This window comes from Geotrypetes seraphini, chromosome 2, assembly GCF_902459505.1.
Source record: "Geotrypetes seraphini chromosome 2, aGeoSer1.1, whole genome shotgun sequence".
Classification (NCBI taxonomy): Eukaryota; Metazoa; Chordata; class Amphibia; order Gymnophiona; family Dermophiidae; genus Geotrypetes; species Geotrypetes seraphini.
The window spans coordinates 524,444,378-524,456,352 of NC_047085.1; the positions used below are offsets into that span (position 1 = coordinate 524,444,378).

At 40.5% G+C, this 11,975-nt stretch overlaps 1 long non-coding RNA gene across 1 annotated transcript; it reads right to left on the bottom strand.

The window, feature by feature from the left end:
* Positions 1–8,941: 8,941 nt before the first annotated feature.
* On the bottom strand, positions 8,942–10,834 carry LOC117354752. Its single transcript, XR_004538235.1, has 4 exons — positions 10,628–10,834; positions 10,241–10,263; positions 9,965–9,991; positions 8,942–8,965 (listed from the first exon to the last, which is right to left on the bottom strand). It is a non-coding gene; the product is annotated as an uncharacterized LOC117354752 (long non-coding RNA).
* Between the last annotated feature and the right edge of the window lie 1,141 nt (positions 10,835–11,975).

The following is an 11,975-nucleotide window of genomic DNA, read 5'->3' on the forward strand; positions in this document are numbered from 1 at the left end:
TGCCTTGACTTCTTTGAAAACCTGTGCAATATAAATGATAATTAACATTTTCTCTGCATACTGTGTTTATTGTTGGTAGATCATTTTGACTTGGTCACAAAGGTAAGGGGAGGGAGGGAGAGGAGCTGTTGAAAGACATCCAGTAATCCTTGCAGGCTTGACTGTTGTCACAAACCCTCCGCAGCGCAGGGCTGTTGTGTGACAAACACCGGGATTCTGGCGTGTCCCCTCTAACCAGGGGTACCTTCAGGACTTTTCAGGTGGCCCTAGGCAACTGCCTAGGCCTGAGAGAGTCAAGGCAAGCAAAGGGTTTCAAGATATCACCAGTCAAACCAAGTTCTTCAAGTAAGAATATGATGTTTATTCTGACCCAGAGGTCAAAAAGATGCAACATAAAACAAAAATCACTTTTGCATTTCATTCAAAAATAAAGTCAATTGTAAAATAAAGATATAACAAAACAGCAATCTCCTGTAGTTGGTTATTCCTGAGATCATGTGCTCTGACTCAGGATTGCTTTACACTAGTGTTCACTCATAATTCAAACTTTCTCTCAGCACTACTATTAGAGACCTGCAACAGCAGATTTCAGTAGCCAAATAAAGTTTGGAATAAACCCTTGCTGTAAACCATATTAAAAATACCTCCCTAGGCAATATAACTACAGCACAGTCTTGCAAACATTTCAGCTTTTCCTCAGCTCCCTCATGGAGGCAAAACAAACAGCTGAGAGAGATAAGCTAAATAGCTTCTCAGGAATGGTAGCCACAGCAGGATTTCCAAAGTACAAAACCACAAACTTAAATGTTCTATCTTTAGCTTCTTGTTCTCCAACTTGACTTTAGATAAATCCACTAGTTTAGGATTCAGGTAAGTATTATTCTTAAACCCAAAAATACTCATAAAGCCCAAACATATATCACATTCTTCAGGCTTGGTTTGCACCGAAGGAAAGCACAGGCAAAAGGGGAAAAAAAAACACAAACCACTAATTATTTCCCAGTTACTCACTTCCTTCATTCCATGTCCATACCTTCTGTCTGGCTCTCTAACATAGGGCCAGCTACATGTACCTCCATGCTTTACACACAATCTGGAATCTGGAAGTTTGAAGTGGGGAGGATTTCTTCCAAATCCTGCATGGGCCAATCTGGCACGGTTGACTCTGCTGCTCAGCTCCACAGCTCCTCACCTGCCTTGGGCTGTGGGAGTGACTCACCCTGGCCACTCGCCCCTCCTCTTCCTCCTGCTGCTTGTCTCAGCCTGCTTTTAAACAGCTTGTAGCGGGGGATGGGCTTTGACTCTAAAGCAGCTTTTCTCTGCCTGGGTTTATCCAATGCAGCTACATTCCTTGTGGCTTCTCTAGCTACATCATAGACTGGAGGCTGCTGTTGACAGTCTGCCTGCCTCTGCTCCAGATCACTACTGCTCTGATCATAGGGGCAAGGGAGGTCAGCCTCAAGTTGAGCGCCAGAATCAACCTGGTCAGCTCTTCTGCACCGGATCCTATTAGAGACAGAACTAGTGCTGGTGCTGGGTTTGTCACACTGTGCAGGGAATTATTTTTGTAAAATCATGTTTTGTTATGTGATTGGCATTATTTAGACTTTAATTTCTATGAATGAATAGAATGAAAATGATATAAAATTGCTTGCTTGTTTTTATGTGCGTGCACTGAAGGGAAATGGAGAGAGAGTGAGCTGAAGACGCTGAAGGGAAATGGGGAAGAGAGAGTGGGGAGAAGATGCTGATTTATAAATTGATAATTGTACAGAATATTGTTTCTTTTTATACTTTAAAGTTCAGTATAACAGTATTCGAGGCTTGTGTGGATGGGTCAGATGGTTTGCGGGGATGGGGACAAATTTTTTCAACAATTCAACTCAAATCAGAACCCTATATGGAAAAATATACACACTCTGCAACACTAAAAAGCCTTAATAACATACATTCATCATCTACACAACATAACATACACACCAAGAAGCTTGAGGAGCATGGTGGGTCTGGAAAATGTGCATGTGAAGCAGTGCAAACATTACCCCTGACGCAGCGATACAATGCGAAACGGAGGGTTCCCAGTTGGGTTCAGCGGCTGCCTGGCCTTGATGGAGAAGCCAGTAGCAGCTAAGTGGTTTTTTCTTGTTTAACTGCTTTTTATGCTATGTCCTGGACCGTATTGCTATAGTTCTCATTAGCCCACTGATATCACCATTTGGGGCATGAGTGTCCTGGCGTGCTGTTTGATATCATTCTGCAGGCTATCACAGTGCTTTTTTCCTTACGTAATTTTGCTTACACGCAGGAGTGATGTCTTTGAAGGAGTGGAGTTTTTTGGTCAGATGAAGCCGAACTGAGGCTGTTTTCTCCACTTCTTGTTTTGCTTCTCGGTGTGTATGTTATGTTGTCTTCTTGACATCCACCACCCTGTATTGGTTTGGTACACTGCTTTGTTCTTTATAAGCCTCTCGCATTGCCTCTCTATTATATATATATATATCTCTGTAGTATATGTACAATCTCCTGCATGGTAAATCTACATTGTTCTTCGCTGTTTAAACACCTTTACTGAATATGTACAGTTCTCATTGTATCTTCGCTGTAAATGTACAGTCTCTTACGTTATAAACCGCTCTGAACTGTTTGTGGTACTGCGGTATATAAAATAAAGTTATTATTATTATATGATTAAGGCCTTTTAGTGTTGCAGAGTGTGTATCTTTTTCCATATAGGGTTCTCATTTGAGTTGAATTGTTGGAATATACTAACCCTGGTCCCGAGGTATAGTGTTTAGTGTGACAAATTTTTTCCACATGTCATTCTCTAGGCTCTGTCACGAATCGATTTCGACTATGTGCGGGCAAAAGGGGTGTCAGTCGGGTTGATGTAGCCATCGTAGTGCAAGCGGGCATGGGGTATGGCTCTCAAAAAAAAATCTTAATCGTTGTACTGCTGATTTTGGCTCTTTTGACTAATGAGTTTGCCTACCACTGTCCTAGGGCATCAGGCTACCAAGTGGTATAAATTAATTTAGGAATATTTCAATAAGAAACCAAAAATGAGCCTAAGGGATATTTGAAGCATTGAGACAAAGCAAAAGATTTTTACTACTCAATCTCTATGGGCTTCAGGGCCGTTACCACTGAGCAGCCACTAGCACAGCTTTGTAAAACAGGCTCTATGAGACAAGCTTGGTTTTTTCTGTTATATAGGGATTTTAGGACCCCTGTTCATTTGCAAAAATTAGTTCAAAGTCTAATAGATGCTGGCATGGTCATCTTGATATAGGGACACTGGATCATCTGTTGTATTATTGCCCCTTAATACTCGGCTTCTGGAAGTCACAATTAATAGGATACTGGATACTTCCATTCTAATGTCATATGATATTGTCCTATTCAGAACTATATTACAATCCAAGTCTCCAATTTCTGCAGCTAAGAATAGATTACTTCTTGTGATGACTGGGATTGCTATACAGATGATCACAAAAAACTGGAAAAATTGCGATAGACTGAATCCTACCTTTTGGTGGAATCCCTGTGCTTATTCTATCGATATGAAAGTATGAATTCAGAACTAACTGGTCATTATAAAAACTTTAAGGAGATTTGGGGCCCATTAGCAGATTTTGTAATCACCAATTAATAGTAGAAACCTTTGTTTAATAGAGTTTTATACACATCCGGGAGAGGGGAAGATATTTAAATTTAAATCACTTTGGAAGATTTTTTCTCAGGGTAAATCTAAATGAAATTCATGGCATCAGTAAATCTATTATTAAATTAACCATTTGAATAGTATATTGTTTTTATATTTTTTATTTTCATTGTAAGAATATCTTGTTTGATTGTTTTATCTTTCCTATTAATATTGCCATTCTCTTCATTGTGATTTGTTTTGTAAAAAGCTTAGATTTTTTGCATTAAGAGGGACATCAAGTGAAAAATAAAAATAAACATAATCAAAAGAACCAAAAGATTGTGGGACAGAAAATCAGATGTACTAGTTTGTAGTTTATTATGTGGCCAAAAATGGAGGCTTCTGTGGTTTGCTCTTCGTTTGTAGTCTCTTAAACTGCATGGATTTTTTGTGACTATCACGTTTTTATGTTTAAGACAGCCAAGCGCCCTATAAGACCCTTGAGGAAGGCATTTTACTTTGTCAGAACTCGGCCTGTGTTATTTGGTTTTTATTTTATTGGTCACTTGTAACTATATACATCCTTTTTAGATTGTTTTTAAGTCATTTGTTAAGTCATTTTGTTGTTTTGTTGCTTCTTCTCTTTTGTGCAACATTTTGGATTTTGTTCTTTTGTCTTAAGGCATTTCTGGTGCAAGATATTGTATTCAGTTCTGATGAATCAGAGAAATTCAAACAAATTTCTGTAATTCTGGATGATGTAATGGGCCTGTTTGACAAATTGAATAGTAGCAAATCAACTGGACCAGATGGTATACATCCCGGAGTGCTGATAAAAATGAAATTGCAGAGCTATTGTTAGTAATTTGTAATTTTTCATTAAAATGCTGCATAGTACCAGAAAACTAGATGGTGGCTAACGTGACGCTGATTTTTTTAAGGGTTCCAGAGGTGTCTGGGAAATTATAGACCAGTAAGGCTGACGTCAGTGCTGGGCAAAATGGTTGAGTCTATTATAAAGAACAAAATGACAGAATCTTGTAAGTATGGATTAATGAGAGAAAGCCAACATGGATTTAGTCAAGGGAAATCTTGCCTCACTAATCTACTGAATTTCTTTGAAGGTGTGAATGAAGATGCGGATAAAGGTGAGCAGGGCCGCCATCAGAAATTTCTGGGCCCCTTACTGAGCAATCCTATTGGGCCCCCCCCACGCACCCCTTCCCCCCCACTTTTGTCCGGGGGGGTGCTATCAGGAAATCGGCAGGGGACAAAAAAAAGTATGACAGCAGTGTTTATTGTTTATTGTTGTGCACAGCAGAAGCATAATACAGGAATTTGTGCTATGGTGGCCTAGGACCAATGTTCCCTCTAAGGATTGATGAGGTGTGTGCAAAAAAAAATATGCATGAGCGACAAGTTACATACTCCACAAATTTATGAGCAGGCGCGGAGGACGCATTTTTAAACAAATGTAGTTTATCCTTGTACTCCTTATGTATTTTTAATCATCTATGGATATGTTTGTATGTTTATTGTTCAAATGGTTTTATTTATTTCCCCAAATTTATTTTTGTTATACGCATTGAAAATATTTGATATTGCGTTTAAATCAAAATCTCAATAAACTTGAAACGAGTGCCCGTGAGATTGTGGGAGGGTTAAATACTCAAAACTTAGAAGAATAACAATTTACTTAAAGTTTTTGCTATGCCAGCTTTCTGGTATCTTTACATACAGTGGCATACCTAGCATATGTAACACCCGGGGCCCATCATTTTTTGGCACCCCCCCCATCTGTAAGAAAAACATGATTTTTATTAACAAACCACACGTCACACATGAGTACCTAGGAAAAGGCAGCATCTTACATATTGCAGTGAGCAGTACATCAATACACCCATTGTAAAACTAAACAAGCCAGACCAGCACAGATCAATCCTACACCGTCAATCCTAACAGAAAACCATGTCTTTCGAACACACAGAACACAGAAAACACCTTCGCCTAGTATGGAATATGTCATCACAAACGAACCCCTCCCCCTTTTGCAAAACTGTAGTGTGGATTTTAGCCACTATGGTAACAGCCCTGACGCTCATAGAATTCTGAGCATCAGAGCTGCTACCACCACGGCTGGCGCTAAAAAACGCTCCACAGTTTTGTAAAAGGGGAGGATAAAATAGAAATACACAATTTCAACGCTCTAGCTCAGAGATGCCCAAAATTTTTGGGCTTGCGAGCTACTTTAAAATGACCAAGTCAAAATGATCTACCAAAAATAAAATTAAAAAACACAAAGCACACTATACGCTGAGAAAATGTTAATTATCATTCCTATTCTGGGTTTTTTTCAAAGAGGTCAAGGCAGATGACTCTATGCATTGTCACCTCAGTAACAACCATACAAAAATAGACAAATATACCACTCATCCTTTTTATTAAACCACAATAGCAGTTTTTAGCACAGGGAACTGCGCTAAATGCCCAGCGCTGCGCTCGATGCTCATAGGCTCCCTGCACTAAAAAAACACTATTGCGATTTAGTAAAAGGGGGCCATAGTGCAAAATATAGACAGCATATATAAATTCAGACACATTTTGATCACTAAATTGAAAATAAAATCATTTTCCTACTTTTGTTTGGTAATTTCATCTGGTTGCACTTTATTCTTCTGACTGTGCATCCAATATTTCTTCCCTTCTTTCAGCCTCCTGTATGCTTCTTCTCCTCCAGACCTCATTCCCACCCCCAACTTTTTCTTTCTTTCTCTATGTCTGTCTTTCTCTGATTCTGTGCCCCATTATTTTGCTTTGTTTCTGGTTCCCTGTCCCCCCCCTTCTTTCTTTCTTCCTTCCTTCCTCCGTGCCCCATTTTTTGCTTTTTTTTCTGGCTCCCTGTCCCCCCCACACACACACCTTCTTTCTTTCTTCCTTCCTGCCTCCCCCATGCCACCACCGCCGCGGAATAGACTGCTGCCGCTGTCGCAATCGGGAACAGGCCGAAATCTCCCTGCTTCTCTTCTGCACGGGGCCGATCAACTCTCGCCGCCCGACGTCAATTCTAACGTCGGAAAGGACGTTCCGGGCAGCCAGGCAGCGATTGGCTAGCCAGAACGTCCTCTCGACGTCAGAATTGATGTCGGGCCGCCGCGAGAGTTGGTCGGCCCAGCAGGGAAGAGAAGCAGGGAGATTAAAGACACAGTGCCGGCCTGATCCCCGATGGCAGAAGTGAGAAGGGAAGGGAAGCAGGTTGGGCACCACTGCTCTAGACGAGCCGCGAGCCGCACGCTAAGGAGAACAGTTGACCGCTCCCCCCTTGGTACGCCACTGGAGCAGCAGCGTGTCTGGCCAGCTTATTCGTTCAAAGCCGCAGGTGGCGGCTCCTTGCGAGATCCGCGCCTGCGTCTGAAGCCTCTCTGATGGTGTGACATCAGAGAGGCTTCCGATGCAGGAGTGGATAGCGCAAGGAGCCGCCAACCCGCAGCTTTGAACGAACGAACCGGCTGCTGCTCCAAAAGGAAGAGAATGATCGCCTCTAGACCGCGGGCCACAAATAAAACCTGTAGAGCCACACGCGGGCCGCGTGTTTGAGACCGCTGCCTTAGAGGGAACACTGCGTAGGACCCTGGGGGAGCCCGGGCCTCCTGTCACCTCCGGGCCCCTGAATGCAGGACTGGTAGTACTGCCCTGATGGCGGCCCTGAAGGTGAGCCATTTGATCAAGTTCAAGTTTCAACTTTATTTAAAATTTGATAACTCGCCTATCTTGAATTCTAGGTGAAATACAATAGTAAAAAAAGGGGGAATACAAAATTTAAACAAAGACATATAAAAACTAAATACAAAAAGAAAATGACAAATAACAAGGAAAGAGGAGGAACCACAATAAAGTTTAGGCTAGAAGACATTAACAGAAAATACAATGGGAATAAAGGGAAACAAATTCAATACTGCTGAATACCTATTGACAGGTACGAAAAGAAGAAAGAAGTTAAAAAAGAAAAAGTAAGATTAAAGAAGAACACCAGATTCATCTGGTGTGATATAACATTAGCTGAGCTGATATCACCTGCTGGTAATATTTATTAAATGATGGTGTGGGTAAAATGGGGGGCAGAGGGTGAGAGGAATATATGAAGTGTTGTCAAGGGTCTATAGAATAAGGATTGACAAGTTTATAAGAGGAGTTAAGAAAGGGTTAATAAACAGGGCTTGTAAGAAAGAAAAATGATTAGGGAGGTTTCTAAGGTGATGGGGTGGAGCAGTCATGTGATTGTTGGGTGTTGTGGCAGGCTGGAGTGAGTTCTGTGAGGAAAGGGGAACAGTACAGTACTTTCTTCTGGAAAAGATTATCCCTCCTTCCCTCCCATTTGTGCTGGTGTTATGTTTTGTGTAAGTGTTATGGAGAGGAGGTATGTGGGTACAGGTTTTATGTTGACTTGTGTAGGTTTGGTAGAGCTTATAGGGTTGGGGGAGGTGGTCGCAGCTTTGGGTGGGGCAGAAAATGGGTTTGGCCCAGTTTGATCTGGGAGATGAGCAGTTAATAAATAAATAAATGTAACACTTGTATGCGATACCGCTGCGTTGGGAAGCATGGCCTTGCGTCACCATGGTTCATGTTTGAGGGAATGTTATAAGTTTAAAGACTTAACGGGAGCTAGTTTCAACACTGAATAGCTCCCTGGGGGTGTGTGAAATATGCATTGGGGGTTTGTTGGTTTTTGGACACGGATTGTAGTGTAAGTGGAGATAATATTCAGATAGATAATAAAGCTGCGGCCAAATATTTCTTCCAATAAAATTGAGTTGTGTGATTATTGATTGATGGTGATTAACTTTCTGTTGCAGGTGACGGGAATGCGAATGTTAATGTTATGTACAGAATAGTCTTTAAAAATGAAACATTTCAATGAACCCTTTAAATTTCTCTAAATTTGTTTCCACTCTTATGTGTAAAGGCAAGGAGTTCCAAATCGTGGGGGCGGTCACTGAGAATGTTGTCGTACGAAGAGTACTGATAATCTTTAAAGAGGGTACAAAAAAATAGATGTTGAGATATAGAATGAAAGCTGTGATTTTAGACAAGAACTTCTCATGGGAAAGTCATAGAGAAAGTCACTTTACAGGCATCAAGCAATAGATGTAGATAAATTGACACCAACACAGATATGAACCCAGTCATGTAAATTCACACAAAGACAGACACAGTGGCTACAAAGAAGTAGATTTTGTGATACAGTAACATCAATTTAATATACTTCTGCAATAGTTCAGAAGAAATAAAGTTTGGACCTACTTGATCATCACTTGTGGTGTTACTCTAAATGGAAGAATGAAAGCAGTGATTTTAGATAAGAACTTCACACAGGAAAGTCCCAGAGCAGCAAAGTCACTTTATTGACCAATCAATAGAGGCAGACAAACATATGAACACACACACAGTGGTACATAAGAAGATAAGAACATAATAATAGCCTACTGGATCAGACCAATGGTCCAACTAAATCAGTAGCCCATCCTCATGGTGGCCAATCCAGGTCACTAGTACCTGGCCAAAACCCAAGTAGTAGCACTATTCCATGCTATCGATCCAGGGCAAGCAGTGGCTTCCCTCATGTCTTTCTCAATAACAGACTATGGACTTTTGCTCCAGGAAATTGTCCAAACCTTTCTTAAAACAAGCTACGCTATCCGCTCATACCACAACCACTGGTTTTGAAAGTATTTCCCTGTAACTTCTTTGAGTGTCCCCTAGTCTTTATAATTTGATGGAGTGAAAAATCAATCCACTTGTACCCGTTCTACTCCACTCAGGATTTTGAAGGCTTAAATCATATCTCCGCTCAGCTGTCACTTTTCCAAGCTAGAGAGCCCTAACCTTTTTAGTCTTTCCTCATATGAAAGGAGTACCATCCCCTTTATCATCTTGGTTGCTCTTCATTGAACCTTTTCTAGCACTGCTATATCTTTCTTGAAATAAGTAGTCCACAATGAATGCAATAGTCAAGGTGAGGTCGCACCATGGAACAATTCAGAGGCATTATAACATACTTAGTCTTGTTAACCATCCCTTAGTAAATTATATAAGCGATTTATTAAATACGAATAAAAACTTGAAACTTGTCACAAACAGACAGATACAGACATGCACATAATTCACATAAATAAGGTATAGGCGGAATAGAAGTCCCTAATGTAATGTAAATGAACACAGAGATAGACACAGTGGCTACAAAGAACAATATTTTCTGATACAGTAACATCAATTTAATACTTTATACTTTTGCAATAGTTCAGAAGAAATCAAGTTTGGACTTACCGAAACCTGAGTATTATTTACGCTGGCCTGAATGGAAGGATAAGAGCAGTGATTTTTGAGAACTTCTCATGGGAAATTTACAAAGCAGCAAAGTCACTTTATTGGGATCAGTCAACAGATACAGACACAGACACAGAGAAATACAGAGACAGACACACACATATACACAGAGGTAGACACAGTGGATGCAAAAGTGCAAAATGTTCTGATACAGTAATATCAATTTAATACATTTTACTTTTGCAGGAGTTGAGAAGAACAAAAGTTTGAACTTACCGAAACAACGTGACCTCTAGTGCCTGTCAAAGAAGAGCTTGAATTTAATGTTGCTGCTAGGTTTATTTGGTAGTCTAAGGAAAATACATTAATTAAGTTAAAGATGCCAATAGGTTTGATATGCCTAATATAACCCTGTACTCATTCTCTGTGACAATTTCTTTGCAAACCACCCCCTGCCCTGGTAAGTGTAACTAATGTAAAATTGTCAGTGGGTATCATATTCCTACAGTTAAACAACCACATTTAGAATATAAACAGCACCTCTGTCTCCCCATGCACCCCACTAACATAGGAGAGAGATGTCGGTCATAAAGCCTTCTAGGTATTCACAGTGAATATGGAGGCTTCTGCTCAAAGTCCTGTAATAATTTCAAGGTTACTTACCCTGGTAGCAGAAGCTCAGAGCCACCAGCAGAAAAGCTACTGCGATCTTCATGGCTGGGTTGGTTGTATATTGAGTCTTGAGCTTCAATAGACAAAGGAATGTAGGTAGAGAGCCCTGCGCTCAGAGCTCAGATATATACTGTGAATATTCTCCATACTCCGCCCAGGATCTCCGGTGACAGCTCAGCTTCTGGCATCATCTGTGAGATCATCTGACTCAGATCATGCAACAAATATTGAACAAGTGCCAATCTTCTAAATCTGCTTAAGACTTTCTTTGAGAAAAGAAAACAGGTAATGTACTGACTGACTTGCATTTGTAAATCAAAGGAAAGACGTGTACAAGGCACATCAGATATTGACAGGTTTGAACCCCAATTTTGGATATATTTGAAAGTTCCCAGAATCTTCTGAAGCTATTAATTTTCCTAGTCACCAATAAGTAATTCTAGGAACCTTTTCTGTATGGAAACAACATTTTTCAGTAAAATCAGGTATTTATAAAACTGTAGAGGGAGAAAGGATCCACTTTCCTTTTTGTTTTTTTACAGTATAGGTGTAGGTTACTTCTTCCTGACTCAGCTAGGGAATGAGGTCAAGAGGGGCAGTCTATGGCATAGAGCTGCCCTTATTCTCTCCAAAGTTGGATGGAGCACAGGGTCAGCTTAGCCATAGGCAGACTTAAAGTTGTTGCCTTGGGGTGCAAGTTTTGGATGATGGCAGAGATCCACTGCTTCAAAGCCACATAAACTGACAGAACCATTAACAGTCTTCCAATAACCCCTTTCTCAGGGCCAACAGCTTCCTTCTATGCTTGGAACTGCAGCAGATTGTTCTCCAGCCTTCTCATTGTCTGCCTCCAAATGAAGTCTCTTATCTGTTCAATGATACCAGCTTTGCATTGGGGTGGGGGCATTGAAAATGATCTGATGTAGGTTAAAATCATTACAAAATATTTATATCTTAATCCTCTGATTACACAAAATGTATTATTAATTGCTGTAAATGGTATTTCAGTCAAAGACACCTTGGATGGTGTGGATAACATAAGGACAACGATTGTGAAGCATGGAAAAAAATCCAGAATTTCACTGTTAATATTTAATGCTAGAAAAGCAGGGTTGTACATTTGGGCTGCCCAAATCCTAGGGAGTGGTAGAGCACCTGTGCAAGAAGAGGAGCAGAACTTGGGGTGATCGTATCTGATGATTTTAAGGGATTATGACTTGAATATCGCCTATTTGTACAAAGCAGTTTACATATAGGTACTTCAAGGATTTTCCCTATATGACCAAGTGAACAGTGGAAGATTAAGTGACTTGCCCAGGGTCACAGGGAGCAGTGTAAG